The sequence below is a fragment of the Salvelinus sp. IW2-2015 genome, linkage group LG1, assembly GCF_002910315.2.
Source record: "Salvelinus sp. IW2-2015 linkage group LG1, ASM291031v2, whole genome shotgun sequence".
Taxonomy (NCBI): domain Eukaryota; kingdom Metazoa; phylum Chordata; class Actinopteri; order Salmoniformes; family Salmonidae; genus Salvelinus; species Salvelinus sp. IW2-2015.
The window spans coordinates 32,325,747-32,342,545 of record NC_036838.1 but is presented as its reverse complement, the minus strand read 5'-3'; the positions used below and the strand labels follow the sequence as shown (position 1 = coordinate 32,342,545).

The following is a 16,799-nucleotide window of genomic DNA, read 5'->3' as shown; positions in this document are numbered from 1 at the left end:
CGACATCGCGAAGTCAAGGATCGGTAGGATAGTTTTTTTACGAGGGTGTTTGGCAGCATGAGTGAAGGATGCTCTGTTGCGAAATAGGAAGCCAATTCTAGATTTAATTTTGGATTGGAGATGCTTAATGCGAGTCTGGAAGAGAGTTTACAGTCTAACCAGACACCTAGGTATTTGTGGCTGTCCACATATCTAAGTCAGAAACCGTAGTGATGCTAAGCGGGCGGGTGCGGGCAGCGATCGGTTGAAGAGCATGCATTTAGTTTTACATGCATTTAAGAGCAGTTGGAGGCCACGGAAAGAGTGTTGTATGGCATTGAACCTCGTCTGGAGGTTTGTTAACACAGTGTCCAAGAAGGGCCAGAAGTATACCGAATGGTGTCGTCTGCGTAGAGGTGGATCAGAGAACCCCCAGCAGCAAGAGCGACATACTTGATGTATCAGAGAAAAGAGTCGGCCCGTGAATTGAACCCTGTGGCCCCATAGAGAGCCAGGTCCGGACAATAAGCCCTCCGATTTGACACACTGAACTCTATCTGAGAAGTAGTTCGGTGAACAGACAAGGCTCAGTTATGAGAAGCCAAGGCTATTGAGTCTGCCGATAAGAATGCGGTGATTGACAGAGTCGAAACCTTGGCCAGGTCGATGAAGATGGCTGCACAGTATTGTCTTTTATCGATGGCGTTTATGATATCGTTTGGACCTTGAGCGTGGCTGAGGTGCACTCAGTACCAGCTCGGAAACCAGATTGCAGTGGAGAAGTACAATAGGATTTAAATTGGTCGGTGATCTGTTTGTTAACTTTGCTTTCGAAGACTTTAGAAAGGCAGGCAGATGGATATAGGTCTGTAACAGTTGGGTCCAGAGTGTCTCCCCCTTTGAAGAGAGGGATGACCGCGGCAGCTTTCACAATCTTTAGGATTCAGATGAATCGGAGTTGAACAGGCTAGTAATAGCGGTTGCAACAATTGCGGCGGATAATTTTAGAAAGAGAGGGTCCAGATTGTCTAGCCCAGCTGATTGTAGGTTCCAGATTTTGACGCTCTTTCAGAACATCAGCTATCTGGATTTGGGTGAGGAAGGGGGAGCTTGGGCAAGTTGCTGTGGGGGGTGCGGAGCTGTTGACGGGGGTAGGGACAGCGCGTGGAAAGCATGCCGTGAAAATTATTTGACAAATCAGGGGAAAAAATTTAACGAGACCCTGGTCTATATGACTGGCCAGAACAAGTGCTGTGCGACAGGCAAATACGAAACAGAACCAAGCTGTGAGAAGTTACACAAGGGAGACTTGACTTCGATTGAGCAAGGGCGTAACAGACCACTCAACTTGGGCACAAAAGGCAATTTATTGGTGCATTAACGGTTTGAAAACACAGTGAGAAAAAGAAAGAGTTGCTTATTTTCTGGCCCAAGACTATTCTGTCTTGGGCCAGAAAGTCATTAACTTTAAATGGAGATGACTGGCTATGTACAGCCTAATTATTTACGACAAGCTTTGATGTACCCACCCTGATGGACTAACACTTGAGGCAAATGACTAGGCAGCCTAAATTATTTTTGATTTGATGTTATCCTTTTGATAGCATTATTCAGTGAAGACATAAGTGCTCCAACGCAAATGCATAATATTTGCCAACCAGCTGAAATGTGTCAGACTGTTTTTCAAACAACATTTTTTTTTTTTTTTACCGTTATTTAACCAGGTAAGTGACTGAGAACACGTTCTCATTTGCAGCAACGACCTGGGGAATAGTTACAGGGAGAGGAGGGGGATGATGAGCCAATGTAAACTGGGGATTATTAGGTGACCGTGATGGTTGAGGGCCAGATTGGGAATTTAGCCAGGACACGGGGTTAACACCCCTACTCTTACGATAATGCCATGGATCTTTAATGACCTCAGAGAGTCAGGACACCCGTTAACGTCCATCCGAAAGACGGCACCCTACACAGAGCAGTGTCCCAATCACTGCCCTGGGGCATTGGGATCTTGTGTTAGACCAGAGGAAAGAGTGCCTCCTACTGGCCCTCCAACACCATCTCACAGCACCTGGTCTCCCATCCAGGGACTGACCAGGACCAACCCTGCTTAGCTTCAGAAGCAAGCCAGCAGGGTATGCAGGGTGGTATTTACTTTTGGGACTTGGCAGTATGAGTCTAAAGATTGGCAGGCCCATGGATAGTGATAAACCCCTGCTAAAATGATAACATCTCAGACACTTAATAATATTATAATAAGGCTGCAATGTATTAAAGTACTATTTCCGCTGACAGCAAAGTCGTCACTAGCTAGTTAAGACAGCCACAAAGTGATAAACCCGCCTATTTATTTTGCATCTGAACCTTAACCACACTTCCCACCTGGATATTTCTACAACTCAGCTAGTCATATTAAATCAATAATTGTGTATTAATCAGACTACAAGTCAGCATGTAATGCTGTCAAAAAAAAATATTAGTAAAAAAAACTGCAAAAACAGTGACAGCATTTAGTCACCCAATACAATTCCAATCAGTCAATATAATCGACAACTGTCATCAGAAATCAAGCGATATGAACCAGACAGTGGGGCGCCGCCTGACCCACTAGTTGTCAGAAGGTTCAAATCAACGTTTCATATCGAGGTGTAGATTAACTCTAGATCGAATTGCACTCAGAATGTTCTTCCCTACTATGGGTCATTTTAAACGGCTATCCTGGGTAAAACACTTAAAAATCCATTACGTACCTTTGACGAAGGGAAAGGACATCAGAAGATAGTCTAGTTTTTAGTTACAGCACATAAAAACAAATCTCATTACAGCCTACTCGGAAATTACGATATGAAACGTGTTTTGAACCTCTGACCAACTAGTGGGTCAGGCAGCGCCACACTGTCTGATTCATATCGCCTCGATTATATCGACTGATTGGTTCTGTATGTTGTGATTTAGCTTCTGAATGTAGATGATCACAGAATAGCAGTTGTACTTGAACTGGATGCAACACACATTCAGTGTTTAGTAAACGACTCCTGGCGGGAAGATACAAGCACACAATTGTATAAACTGACAGTATGACTTGAACAGCGTGGCTGCAGGGAACTTATGCTAAATTAAGCAAATGTTAACAACGCTATTTCACTCCACTGTTATGAAACATAAAACAGGTGACACGCACGCATTAAACAATGATTTATACGTGGTTATTATAAGTGGTTATTACAAAACAAGCAATTCCACTTTACCGATGCGGTGTTTGCTAAGTTAGCTAAGCTAGCAAAAAAATACTAACGTTCGTTTACACAATCAATTCAACCACACAAAGTTGGCAACTATACATACCAGACCGTGGTGATGGTAAAATTGACCTTTGTGTTCTGACTACAGTTATTAATATATTTCTATAGATATTAGCTAAGTAATGAAAATGCCATTTTCACAATAAGAGAAGTCCATGCACTGTTCAGTTTAGCGCCTAAACGATTCGTGACGATTCTAGACGGATGTTCTTCTTCTTCTATGAGGTTAACGGCGTTGGCATCCCATTTTGCTGCATTACCGCCACCTACTAGACTGGAGCACAACTCCCTTATACTTTGCTTGAAAATAAAAATGTAATAAATAAATACCCTGCCATTTAACAATTCAAAATGATATAAATAAAATTAATACCACCCTACTCCACTAATTAAATGTATTTATTCCTACCTCATGCCATCATCCTAGAAGAATGGACATAACCACTTAACACCCTGTAACTCTTCTGATGTCAAGTCTTGCACACCAAAATACCTCTCTGCTGCCACACAACCTACATTTTCTGCGACTTCCATTCCATCCCTGCAGTACAGTTGATAACCATTGCTATAAATGCCAAAAATCCAATCTTACTGAAACATATAATTTTTGGCCTATTCCCCTGTACTGGTATATTTCTACCACTCTCACACTCCCCCCAACCTTCCTCTACTTCTTCACTGCCTATGACAACTTCTGCACTACTCTAACCCTGGAAACCTCAATCTGCCTCTCTCGCACAGGACATTTCTGATCCCCAGCTTCAGGCACCCTACAATAAACACATTCCACTTCTTTCCCAATACTACACATTCCTTGTCTCATGCCCTTCTGCACACTCCTCATCTCTTGGACCTCCCTCCTACACCCTGGCCACATGCCCATAAGCTTGACGCCTGTAACATCGTAATGTATTCAGCAAATACATTCGTACAGTAATAACTTTATCTAACTTCACTTGTCGGGCAAAGACTTAACTTCAAAACCCAAAAAAAAAAACAATGAAGCTCTCTGTTTCCTCAACTCTCCCACCCTGTCTGTTGTTGCATCAAACGACGAGCATCACATACACCGGAATCTTTTCCCCTCAACTGGTTCAACTTTTATATTTACTGCTACCCAGTTATCCTCCTTTCATTGGTGTCCCTTTCCTGAGAGCGAAACAATTCACTTTTCTTGCCCCCATTGTTTTACTCGCGAGCGCCTTCTCCCTCTGACCAACAAAATACAAACAATATCACCAGACCACTTCTGGTTACCAACACCGATTCCACATTACCCAACTATTTTTCAATTTCTCCTCCTGTCTTCAGCTCCCTCTGCTTACACTTTTAACATTCTCTTTTAACGAACCAGCTCACTTTTTCCACATTTTATCTGCTCAAGCTCACCCCTCTTCTTCCCTCTCTCCCTAGACCTTCTCTCCCTCTCTTTTTCCCTCCATTCCTCCTCCATTTTCCAAGTATACGTCTCCTTATGATAATACTGCACTACTCCTGACAACCATCTTGTTCTTTGCTTTCTCTAGGACTCCATTTCCGGTGAGCGCCCACGCTCTCACACGTTCTCCTAAGCGCCAACGGCTTGTCCTGTCCCGTTTTCGCATCACGAAAACTGGTTCACTTTCCTAGGACGTCTAGACGGATGTTCATGCTATTGGTTAGTTCTTTAAGGGACCAACACACACAATTGATCAAAAACTGGTAGCTTGCTACGTGTTATAACTATTGTCTACTCAGGGTGTCCCACTGACACTTACATGAAACTCTGCTATCAGAATACGAAGATTCAGCCTCTTCTCATAGACTAGACATAACATAGTAAAACTAAATCCGGGATACTCAAATTCAGTGGCGATTTATGCATGTCGATCTCAGGGGCCATCAGTGCCGTTTAAGATGAGAAGAGGACGATTTTGAGCATGCCCTTTTTCTATTACAGAATATTGGAGGACTTTCATTCATATCATTCACCCAGTTCAATGTAACAGCAATAGGTTTAGGCTCTACATGATACTCAATTTCCCTATACCCATCATGAGGTTGCTACAACCTAGCCTATGAAGAATTATCAACTTGTCACGCCCTGATCTGTCCCCTGTCCTTGTGCTTGTCTCCACCCCCTCCAGGCGTGGCACATCTTCTTCACTTATCCTCTGGGTATGTATACCTGGGTTTTCTGTCTGTCTTGGCCAGTTCAAGTCAACAGGTGGTTTGTTTGCGTGGGTAGTATATGGGGCTTTGGTGACAAAACGGATGGCACTGTAATAGACTGCATCCAATTTGCTGAGTAGAGTGTTGGAGGCTATTTTGTAAACGACATCGCCGAAGTCAAGGATCGGTAGGATAGTTTGTTTTACGAGGGTGTTTGGCAGCATGAGTGAAGGATGCTCTGTTGCGAAATAGGAAGCCAATTCTAGATTTAATTTTGGATTGGAGATGCTTAATGCGAGTCTGGAAGGAGAGTTTACAGTCTAACCAGACACCTAGGTATTTGTGGCTGTCCACATATTCTAAGTCAGAACCGTAGTGATGCTAGACGGGCGGGTGCGGGCAGCGATCGGTTGAAGAGCATGCATTTAGTTTTACATGCATTTAAGAGCAGTTGGAGGCCACGGAAAGAGTGTTGTATGGCATTGAACCTCGTCTGGAGGTTTGTTAACACAGTGTCCAAAGAAGGGCCAGAAGTATACCGAATGGTGTCGTCTGCGTAGAGGTGGATCAGAGAACCCCCAGCAGCAAGAGCGACATCATTGATGTATACAGAGAAAAGAGTCGGCCCGTGAATTGAACCCTGTGGCACCCCCATRGAGACTGCCAGAGGTCCGGACAATAAGCCCTCCGATTTGACACACTGAACTCTATCTGAGAAGTAGTTGGTGAACCAGACAAGGCAGTCATTTGAGAAGCCAAGGCTATTGAGTCTGCCGATAAGAATGYGGTGATTGACAGAGTCGAAAGCCTTGGCCAGGTCGATGAAGATGGCTGCACAGTATTGTCTTTTATCGATGGCGGTTATGATATCGTTTAGGACCTTGAGCGTGGCTGAGGTGCACTCATGACCAGCTCGGAAACCAGATTGCAGTGGAGAAGGTACAATAGGATTTAAATTGGTCGGTGATCTGTTTGTTAACTTTGCTTTCGAAGACTTTAGAAAGGCAGGGCAGGATGGATATAGGTCTGTAACAGTTTGGGTCCAGAGTGTCTCCCCCTTTGAAGAGAGGGATGACCGCGGCAGCTTTCCAATCTTTAGGGATCTCAGATGATACGAAAGAGGTTGAACAGGCTAGTAATAGCGGTTGCAACAATTGCGGCGGATAATTTTAGAAAGAGAGGGTCCAGATTGTCTAGCCCAGCTGATTTGTAGGTTCCAGATTTTGCAGCTCTTTCAGAACATCAGCTATCTGGATTTGGGTGAAGGAGAAATGGGGGAGGCTTGGGCAAGTTGCGTGCGGGGGTGCGGAGCCTGTTGACCGGGGTAGGGACAGCCAGGTGGAAAGCATGGCCGTAGAAAATTATTGACAAATCAGAGGAAAAAATTTAACGAGACCCTGGTCATATAACTATGACTGGCCAGAAACAAGTGCTGTGCGACAGGCAAATACGAAACAGAACCAAGCTGTGAAAGTTACACAAGGGAGACTTGACTTCGATTGAGCAAGGGCGTAACAGACCACTCAACTTGGGCACAAAAGGCAATTTATTGGTGCATTAAACGGTTTGAAAAACACAGTGAGAAAAAGAAAAGAGTTGCTTATTTTCTGGCCCAAGACTATTCTGTCTTGGGCCAGAAAGTCATTAACTTTAAATGGAGATGACTGGCTATGTAACAGCCTAATTATTTACGACAAGGCTTTGATGTACCCACCCTGATGGGACCTAACACTTGAGGCAAATGACTAGGCAGCCTAAATTATTTTTGATTTGATGTTATCCTTTTTGATAGCATTATTCAGTGAAGACATAAGTGCTCCAACGCAAATGCATATATTTGCCAACCAGCTGACAATGTGTCAGACTGTTTTTCAAACAACATTTTTTTTTTTTTTTTTTACCGTTATTTTACCAGGTAAGTTGACTGAGAACACGTTCTCATTTGCAGCAACGACCTGGGGAATAGTTACAGGGGAAGGAGGGGGGATGAATGAGCCAATTGTAAACTGGGGATTATTAGGTGACCGTGATGGTGTAGGGGCCAGATTGGGAATTTAGCCAGGACACCGGGGTTAACACCCCTACTCTTACGATAAGTGCCATGGGATCTTTAATGACCTCAGAGCAGTCAGGGACACCCGTTTAACGTCCCATCCGAAAGACGGCACCCTACACAGAGCAGTGTCCCCAATCACTGCCCTGGGGCATTGGGATCTTTGTTTAGACCAGAGGAAAGAGTGCCTCCTACTGGCCCTCCAACACCACTTCCAGCAGCACCTGGTCTCCCATCCAGGGACTGACCAGGACCAACCCTGCTTAGCTTCAGAAGCAAGCCAGCAGTGGTATGCAGGGTGGTATTTACTTTTGGGACTTGGCAGTATGAGTCTAAAGATTGGCAGGCCCATGGATAGTGATAAACCCCTGCTAAAATGATAATCATCTCAGACACTTAATAATATTATAATAACGCTGCAATGTATTAAAGTACTATTTCCGCTGACAGCAAAGTCGTCACTAGCTAGTTAAGACAGCCACAAAGTGATAAACCCCGCCTATTTATTTTGCATCTGAAACCTTAACCACACTTCCCACCTGGATATTTCTACAACTCAGCTAGTCATATTAAATCAAATAATTGTGTATTAATCAGACTACAAGTCAGCATGTAATGCTGTCAAAAAAAAATATTAGTAAAAAAAACTGCAAAAACAGTGACAGCATTTAGTCACCCAATACAATTCCAATCAGTCAATATAATCGACAACTGTCATCAGAAATCAAGCGATATGAACCAGACAGTGGGGCGCCGCCTGACCCACTAGTTGGTCAGAAGGTTCAAATCAACGTTTCATATCGAGGTGTAGATGTACTCTAGATCGAATTGCACTCAAGAAATGTTCTTCCCTACTATGGGTCATTTTAACGGGCTATCCTGGGGTAAAAACACTTAAAAATCCATTACGTACCTTTGACGAAGGGAAAGGACATCAGAAGATAGTCTAGTTTTTAGTTACAGCACAATAAAAACAAATCATCATTACAGCCTACTCGGAAATTACGATATGAAACGTTGTTTTGAACCTTCTGACCAACTAGTGGGTCAGGCAGCGCCACACTGTCTGATTCATATCGCGTCGATTATATCGACTGATTGGTTCTGTATGTTGTGATTTAGCTTCTGAATGTAGGATGATCACAGAATAGCAGTTGTACTTGTAACTGGATGCAACACACATTCAGTGTTTAGTAAACGACTCCTGGCGGGAAGATACAAGCACACAAGTTTGTATAAACTGGACAGGTATGACTTGAACAGCGTGGCTGCCAGGGAACTTTAGCTAAATTAAGCAAATGTTAACAACGCATTTCACTCCACTGTTATGAAACATTAAACAGGTATGACACGCACGCATTATAACATGATTTATACGTGGTTATTATAAGTGGTTATTACAAAACAAGCAATTCCATCGTTTACCGATGCGGTGTTTGCTAAGTTAGCTAAGCTAGCAAAAAAATACTAACGTTCGTTTACACAATCATTCAACCACACAAAGTTGGCAACTATACATACCAGACCGTGGTGATGGTAAAATTGACCTTTGTGTTCTGACTACAGTTATTAATATATTTCTATAGATATTAGCTAAGTAATGAAAATGCCATTTTCACAATAAGAGAAGTCCATGCACTGTTCAGTTTAGCGCCTAAACGATTCGTGACGATTCTAGACGGATGTTCTTCTTCTTCTATGAGGTTTAACGGCGGTTGGCATCCCATTTGCTGCATTACCGCCACCTACTAGACTGGAGCACAACTCCCTTATACTTTGCTTGAAAATAAAAATGTAATAAATAAATACCCTGCCATTTAACAATTTCAAAATGATATAAAATAAAATTAATACCACCCTACTCCACTAATTAAATGTATTTATTCCTACCTCATGCCATCATCCTAAAAGAATGGGACATCACCACTTAACACACCCTGTAACTCTTCTGATGTCAAGTCTTGCACACCAAAATACCTCTCTGCTGCCACCACAACCTACATTTTCTGCGACTTCCATTCCATCCCTGCAGTACAGTTGATAACCATTGCTATAAATGCCAAAAATCCAATCTTACTGAAACATATAACTTTTTGGCCTATTCCCCTGTACTGGTATATCTCTACCACTCTCACCACTCCCCCCCAACCCTTCCTCTACTTTCTTCACTGCCTATGACAACTTCTGCACTACTCTAACCCTGGAAACCTCAATCTGCCTCTCTCGCACAGGACATTTCTGATCCCCAGCTTCATGGGCACCCCTACAATTAACACATTCCACTACTTTCCCCAATACTACACATTCCTTTGTCTCATGCCCTTCTGCACACTCCTCATCTCTTGGACCCTCCCTCCTACACCCTGCTGCCACATGCCCATAAGCTTGACGCCTGTAACATCGTAATGTATTCAGCAAATACATTCGTACAGTATAACTTATATATCCTAACTTCACTTTGTCGGGCAAAGACTTAACTTCAAAACCCAAAAGAACAAACAATGACTCTTCTGTTTCCTCACTCTCCCCACCCTGTCTGTGTTGCATCAAACGACGAGCATCACATACACCGGGAATCTTTCCCCTCAACTGGTCAACTTTTATATTTACTGCTACCCAGTTATCCCTCCTTTCATTGGTGCCCTTTCCTTGAGAGCGAAACAATTCACTTTTCTTGCCCCCATTTGTTTTACTCCGAGCGCCTTCTCCCTCTGACCAACAGAAATACAAACAATATCACCAGACCACTTCTGGTTACCAACACCGATTCCACATTACCCAACTATTTTTCAATTTCTCCTCCTGTCTTCAGCTCCCTCTGCTTACACTTTCTAACATTCTTCTTTAACGAACCAGCTCACTTTTTTCCACAATTTTTATCTGACTCAAGCTCACCCTCTTCTTCCCTCTCTCCCTTAGACCTTCTCTCCCTCTCTTTTTCCCTCCATTCCTCCTCCATTTTCCAAGTATACGTCTCCTTATGATAATACTGCACTACTCCTGACAACCATCTTGTTCTTGCTTTCTCTAGGGACTCCATTTCCGGTGAGCGGCCACGCTCTCACACCGTTCTCCTAAGCGCCAACGGCTTGTCCTGTCCCGTTTCGCATTCACGAAAAACTGGATTCCTATTTCCTAAGGACTGTCTAGACGGATGTTCATGCTATTGGTTAGTTCTTTAAGGGACCAACACACACAATGATCAAAAACTGGTAGCTTGCTACGTGTTATAACTATTGTCTACTCAGGGTGTCCACACTTGACACTTACATGAAACTTCTGCTATCAGAATACGAAGATTCAGCCTCTTCTCATAGACTAGACATAACATAGTAAACGTAAATCCGGGATACTCAAATTCAGTGGCGATTTTAGCATGTCGATCTCAGTGGCCATCAGTGCCGTTTAAGATGAGAGAGGACGATTTTGAGCATGGCCTTATTTCTATTACAGAATATTGGAGGACTTTCATTCATATTCTATTCACCCAGTTCAATGTAACAGCAATAGGTTTAGGCTCTACATGATACTCAAATTTTCCCTATACCCATCATGAGGTTGCTACAACCTAGCCTATGAAAGTTATCAACTTTGTCACGCCCTGATCTGTTTCACCTGTCCTTGTGCTTGTCTCCACCCCCTCCAGGCGTGGCCCATCTTCTTCACTTATCCTCTGGGTATGTATACCTGGGTTTTCTGTCTGTCTGCGCCAGTTCAAGTCAACCAGTGGTTTGTTTCTGCGCCTGGGTTTCCCCAGTTGTGCTTTTTCTTGGGCGCCTGGTTTTTGACCCTTGCCTGTCCTGACCCTGTACCCGCCTGCACCTTTGCTCCACCTCTCGATTACCAACCTCTGCCTGACCTGAGCCTGCCTGCCATCCTGTACCTTGGCCTCTCCTCTGGATTATCGACCCCTGCCTGCCTTGACCTGTCGTTTGCCTGCCTCTGTTGTTACAATAAACATTGTTACTTCACAGTCTGCACTTGGGTCTTACCTTGATTCCTGATGAACTTAGGTGCACACACAGGTCGAGAGACACATTTGAGGTGAAAGACCCTGACATTCAATACCGCCTTGCACACTCTTGCCTGCATCTAGCTGATATAGGGTGTAATCATTAGTTCAACAGTTGCAAAACGAAGAGTTTCAATAAAGGTATGTTTATCCCCGTTTTGTTCCGTTTAAGAAAAGTTTTAACAGAATCGGTGGAATGAATACACCCCTGATCACGAGTAAACACAGTTCACTCTCATAACAGCCACGTTGTATTCCTTCTGTTCCCTTCGTTTGTGGACTTCAATGCACAACACATCAGCTGCATGTGAACAGGCGAAAAAACCTTTCCACACACAGCCTACATCGTTGTCACCATATTAGCTAAATAAAAGTCACCGCTACAATCATGCAGTAAAGGTAGTGCACACTCAGTAAGTGGTTACACCAGTGGGCCCCGGTGACAATAAATTTGTAAAACTAAAAGCTTACCTTGACTTGGAAGAGTTGTGTTGGAAAGTCATAGCCAGCTAGATAACATAGCATCCCTCTGTTTGAGCAGGGTGTTTCAGTAGGCTAAACTAACTAGCTGTATTTGCTAGCTAAGTAAGTGAAACTGGAAAACAATTACTCTCTAGCTCTATTTCTTTCTTACTTCTTCATTTTGGAAGAAATTAATTTGTTCAAAACTGTTCAACTATTGTCTTTCTCTTTGAGTCAACTACTCATCACATTTATTCACTGTAGTGCTAGCTAGCTGTAGCTTGTGCTTTCAGTACTAGATTATTTCTCTTATCCCTTGATTGGGTGGACTACATCTCAGTTCATGCTGCAAGAGCTCTGATAGGCTGGAGGATGTCCTCCGGAAGTTTATTTTTATTTTTTATTTAACCTTTATTTAACTAGGCAAGTCAGTAAAGAACAAATTATTATTTATAATGACGCCCTACCCCGGCAAAACCCTAACGACGCTGGGCCAATTGTACACCGCCCTATGGGACTCCCAATCATGACCGGTTGTGATACAGCCTGGATTCGAACCACATTGTATTATTCTACAATGTGGAAAATAGTAAAATAAAGAAAAACCCCTGAATGAGTAGGTGTGTCCAAACATTTGACTGGTACTGTATATTTTTTAGTTGTTGCCTGTTTTGCGTGTTATTTTGGCATTCATTCATGTCACATACCAGTTTGAAAACAATGTAAAAAAATTTGACTTAATAATGCCGCATACAAACATAGTCTCTTTCTTGAGTAAGGCAGCTCCAAAATGCAGGTGTTTCAGCCTAGCTCAGTTCTTTCTGTGGTTAGAAGGGCAGCCAGCAGAAATATACCGAGCGTAGGCGTTGGTAATCTTCTTTAGTTGCGCCGTGATTGGTTCAGTGTTTTGTCACTCATGGGGACACTAGGTCACCGCATAATCTAAACAGTTCTGCAAGATGAACAGATACTACACAGAAAATAAACACCCACAACCAAAATGGGGAAAACAGGCTACCTAAGTATGATTCTCAATCAGAGACAATGATCGACAGCTGCCTCTGATTGAGAACCATACCAGGCCAAACACAGAAATACAATAACATAGAAAAAAGAACATAGACTACCCACCCCAACTCACGCCCTGACCAACCTAACACAAAGACATAAAATAGGAACTAAGGTCAGAACGTGACAGTCTTAAAGAACATTTTTAATGCTGTTTTATTCATGACCAAGTCTATAAATTCTTTTTTTGATTGAGAACCATACTTAGGTAGCCATTTCCCACCTGTGTTTTGTGGGTAGTTGTTTTCTGTTTTGTGTCTGCACCAGACAGAACTGTTTCGCTTTCGTTCTCATATTTGTTGTTTTTGTTTGATTTTTTAAATTTTTTATTAAATCATTAACACTTTAAATGCTGCACCTTGGTCCCTCTTCCTTCAGCCCATGGGAACCGTTACAGCCAATTTCTACATATCGAGCAATAACTGGCCATATACTTGATTATCAATAGCCTACATAATCATTATCATCAACATACCTGTCAAAAACCAGGTGTAGCCTAATTGAAATGTTGTGATCACCACTTGTCCCAGCAAAACATTTTCTTCCTATAAAATCATACGGACGGTAAGATTATTTTGTGTAAAATAGCTCTACATAATACTGTACTGCACAGCTGTTGGTTTCTTCCAAGAATCACATTCAAATTCAGCGTGACCACCGCCGATGCAGCGCTCGTGAATCGTAGCCTTCACTGCTGTTAAATGGTAGGTCATGCACTTTAGTGTCATCAGTGGCTGCTAAGAAATAGTTGTCTAGTCCCTCACACGAATTAGCCTACACCTATTATTGACATTTCTGGACCAATTAGCATAACATCAAAACAAACATTAGGGAATGATTTGTTACATAGACATGTTATTATAGGGTGGTATACCTACATTGTAAAATAGATCATCCACACTTGCATTGCATGTCAACAGGTCAGCCTACAGGTATAATATGCTCTTGTTTTGCAGAAAATAATGTATATTGTCAACGTGTGAGATTAGATTTTTTTTTAAATAATTTGCATAAACATGATATCAGATTACATATGTCAAGCCTTAAAAGTGACAACAACCAGGTGCACCTGTTTAGAGTATGTTATGAACGAAACAGTGACTATTTCAGTCTCTAGTTGTATTTTGGTCCCAGTTGCCCTGTTTAAAAGATAAGTACATTAAGAGATTTCCATTGGGACCAATGACCAGCCTCTGCATTACTCACCGGAAGTTGCTTGGCTGCATTTTGTCCCACAAGGTGCCAGTCTCCATGGTGATTAACTAGTAACTGAAATATATTTTCTATTTTAAAATAGTACACTTCACACAAAAGAGCACTGGAAATCAGATTTCTTAGTTATTATGAAGTATTACTGTGTAATAAATCAAGTTAACTCATTTCTGCTGTATAATAGTTGTTGATTGATATGTTTCACTTATGCAAATACACATTCATTGCAATTGTCAACCTTATCTCCATTTTATACAGGATTATGTAGTAGTATGAGAGTATACAATACAAATGAATAAAGATAAACTCCATAGCTCTGTTCCAGATTACTTTATTAGCATTTTCATTTTCTTTTTTATTCTCTATTGCTGTCAGAAACACACATTCTCATATAATCGCATAGCACATTTCCCTTCTATTTTGAGGTGAGTGGAATGTGAGCAGAGTATGTGGTGCTGCTACTGTGGCCTTTGACCGTTCTGTATGTATCTATAATCAATCCCATTGGTGGTCCCTCTCTGGCAGGATATTTTACATTGAGAGTTCCATGACACTATACAAAGACCCTCTCCTTTTTAAATTGCACTGATTGTTGTCCACTGTCTTTCAAAGCTAAATCAAATCATGTCCTTCGACTGGAGAGAGTACCATGTCAGATATTTTTTTTTGTGTGTGGAGGGATCACAAAAAACCTTTTGCTTTGTTTTTGCCACTTTCCATTTACCCATTTTATTGAATGAAAAGTTCAGCTACAATTTTTTTTAAATATAATTTAACTGTAAATCAAGGCCTCAATTGGTGTATCGATAAAAAGGTTAAATTTGCCCCAGGAGCTACTCAAGTCTGTGTTCATTCACTGCATCGTGTCTGTGTATGCTCATGTATGGCTGTCTTTGTTTTGTATTTTTTCTTCAATGAGGAATGATCGGTTATTTAAACTAGCACCGCGATCACATCCTGTGACTAAGTTTGCTATCTAAAAGAGATTTTGTCAACTTTTAACATTGCACAAATATATACTACAGGCTCTCTGCTCTACAGAAAAATGGAATCTTAAAGGGTGAAAGGTGAGCAGCAATTATGGAGTATGTAGCTTTTAACATTTTTTTTTTGTTCTTTTGTGTTGTATTGCTACATCTGAATCTGGAACAAGTAATTGGTACCTAACTATTCTAGTCATCGTGGTCATCCCTGCCATGATCCCTGTCATTAGTATCATGGTTGCCATCCCTCTCACTCCTCTCCTTTTCCTTCTTTGATTCCTTCACCACCTTAAGGAAGAGAAGAAGAGAAACAGACCTCAGTCAAATTCCACCACTTCCTGCAAATGCTTTCTCGTGAAATTACACTGTATAATGAATATCAAGGTGGACATGGAAAGTATGGAACACATTTTCTTGATACCAGGAAATATTTGGAATGTTTACCTCTCCATCACGAGTCTCCACTGTCTTAATCAACACAGGCTTCCTGCTAGGGGTGTCTGGGGTATGGTCATAGCCTATAAGGGGATAAGCCAGATTTAGTGACATAGATACTGATATGTTAAATATAAAGATAATACTGGCAAGTATATGTGTATTTGCATGGAGAGGGAAATAAATTGAGAGATAAAGACTAGTATTATTGGCAATATGATGGAACTCACCCCTATCCCCACTACGGCCATACTGGGAGGGATGCATGGGAACAGTAATCCTAAAGAGAAATGAAGCAATAGGTTAGCTCAGGAATGTGTTCATAATCAGATGCGAGTAAGGATGTCCTAACCCTTATCCTCCTCACCTGCTCTCCTCTCCCTCCAGCAGCTTGCGGTAAGTGGCGATTTCTATGTCCAGGGCCATCTTGACGTTGAGCAGGTCCTGGTACTCCCTCAGGTGTCGGGCCATCTCGTCCTTCAGGTGGTGGATCTCGTCCTCGTGGCGGACCACGTTGTCCTGGTAGTTATTGGCCTCCACGCCAAACTGGTCCTCCATCTCACGCATCTGCCTCAGCAGAGCCTCGTTCTGAAAAATACACACATACATACAGTGAGGGCAGGAGGAAATGGGGGATTTTATTAATAGAGTATCTTGCATCTTCAGGATGCCCAGCCCACATGGGCTTATAGAACACTGTATTCCATCACTGGGGGAAGATTGGGGGAGATTTTGGGGGGAGGAAATTATAAGGGATTTTGCTCACTCGCATCATCCTCTACTTACATGCCTGACCCACTTGGGTGATTCATGGCTGGCAGTCATTTTGGGTTAAGCCTGAGATCATTGTACTGTTGTTGCTCACTCAGCCAGTGTAAATTGTGGTTGATTACAGACAAATAGGCAAGTTCTGTGAGGCCTCACCGTGCTCTTCAGTGCATCAATCTCACAGCTGAGGGACTGCATCTGCCTCCTGTGCTCATTTTGCTCTTGCTTGGCCTGCCTCATAGCATCAGTGTTACGCTTGGCAGAGTCTGTCAGGTCAGCAAACTGCAAGAGCACAGAACAAACACATAAATAAGAACAGGTGTTACTCTGTGTGTGTGTGTGTGTGTGTGTGTGTGTGTGTGTGTGTGTGTGTG

At 42.3% G+C, this 16,799-nt stretch overlaps 1 protein-coding gene, 1 long non-coding RNA gene and 1 pseudogene across 2 annotated transcripts in view; 1 reads left to right on the top strand and 2 right to left on the bottom strand.

Moving 5' to 3' along the window:
- Positions 1-3,480, bottom strand: part of LOC111965549 (timeless circadian clock) — a 27,763-nt gene extending 24,283 nt beyond the window's left edge. Inside the window, exon 1 of the mRNA XM_023989711.2 lies at positions 3,325-3,480. The gene's annotated coding sequence lies outside the window, so the exon portion shown is untranslated. The remainder of the gene's footprint in view (positions 1-3,324) is intronic.
- Positions 1-16,799, top strand: part of LOC139027965 (uncharacterized) — a 140,291-nt gene that overhangs the window by 41,055 nt on the left and 82,437 nt on the right. The gene's annotated exons all lie outside the window — the stretch shown is intronic.
- The window catches only part of LOC139028802 (plasticin-like), a 7,493-nt pseudogene continuing 5,248 nt past the window's right edge, over positions 14,555-16,799 (bottom strand).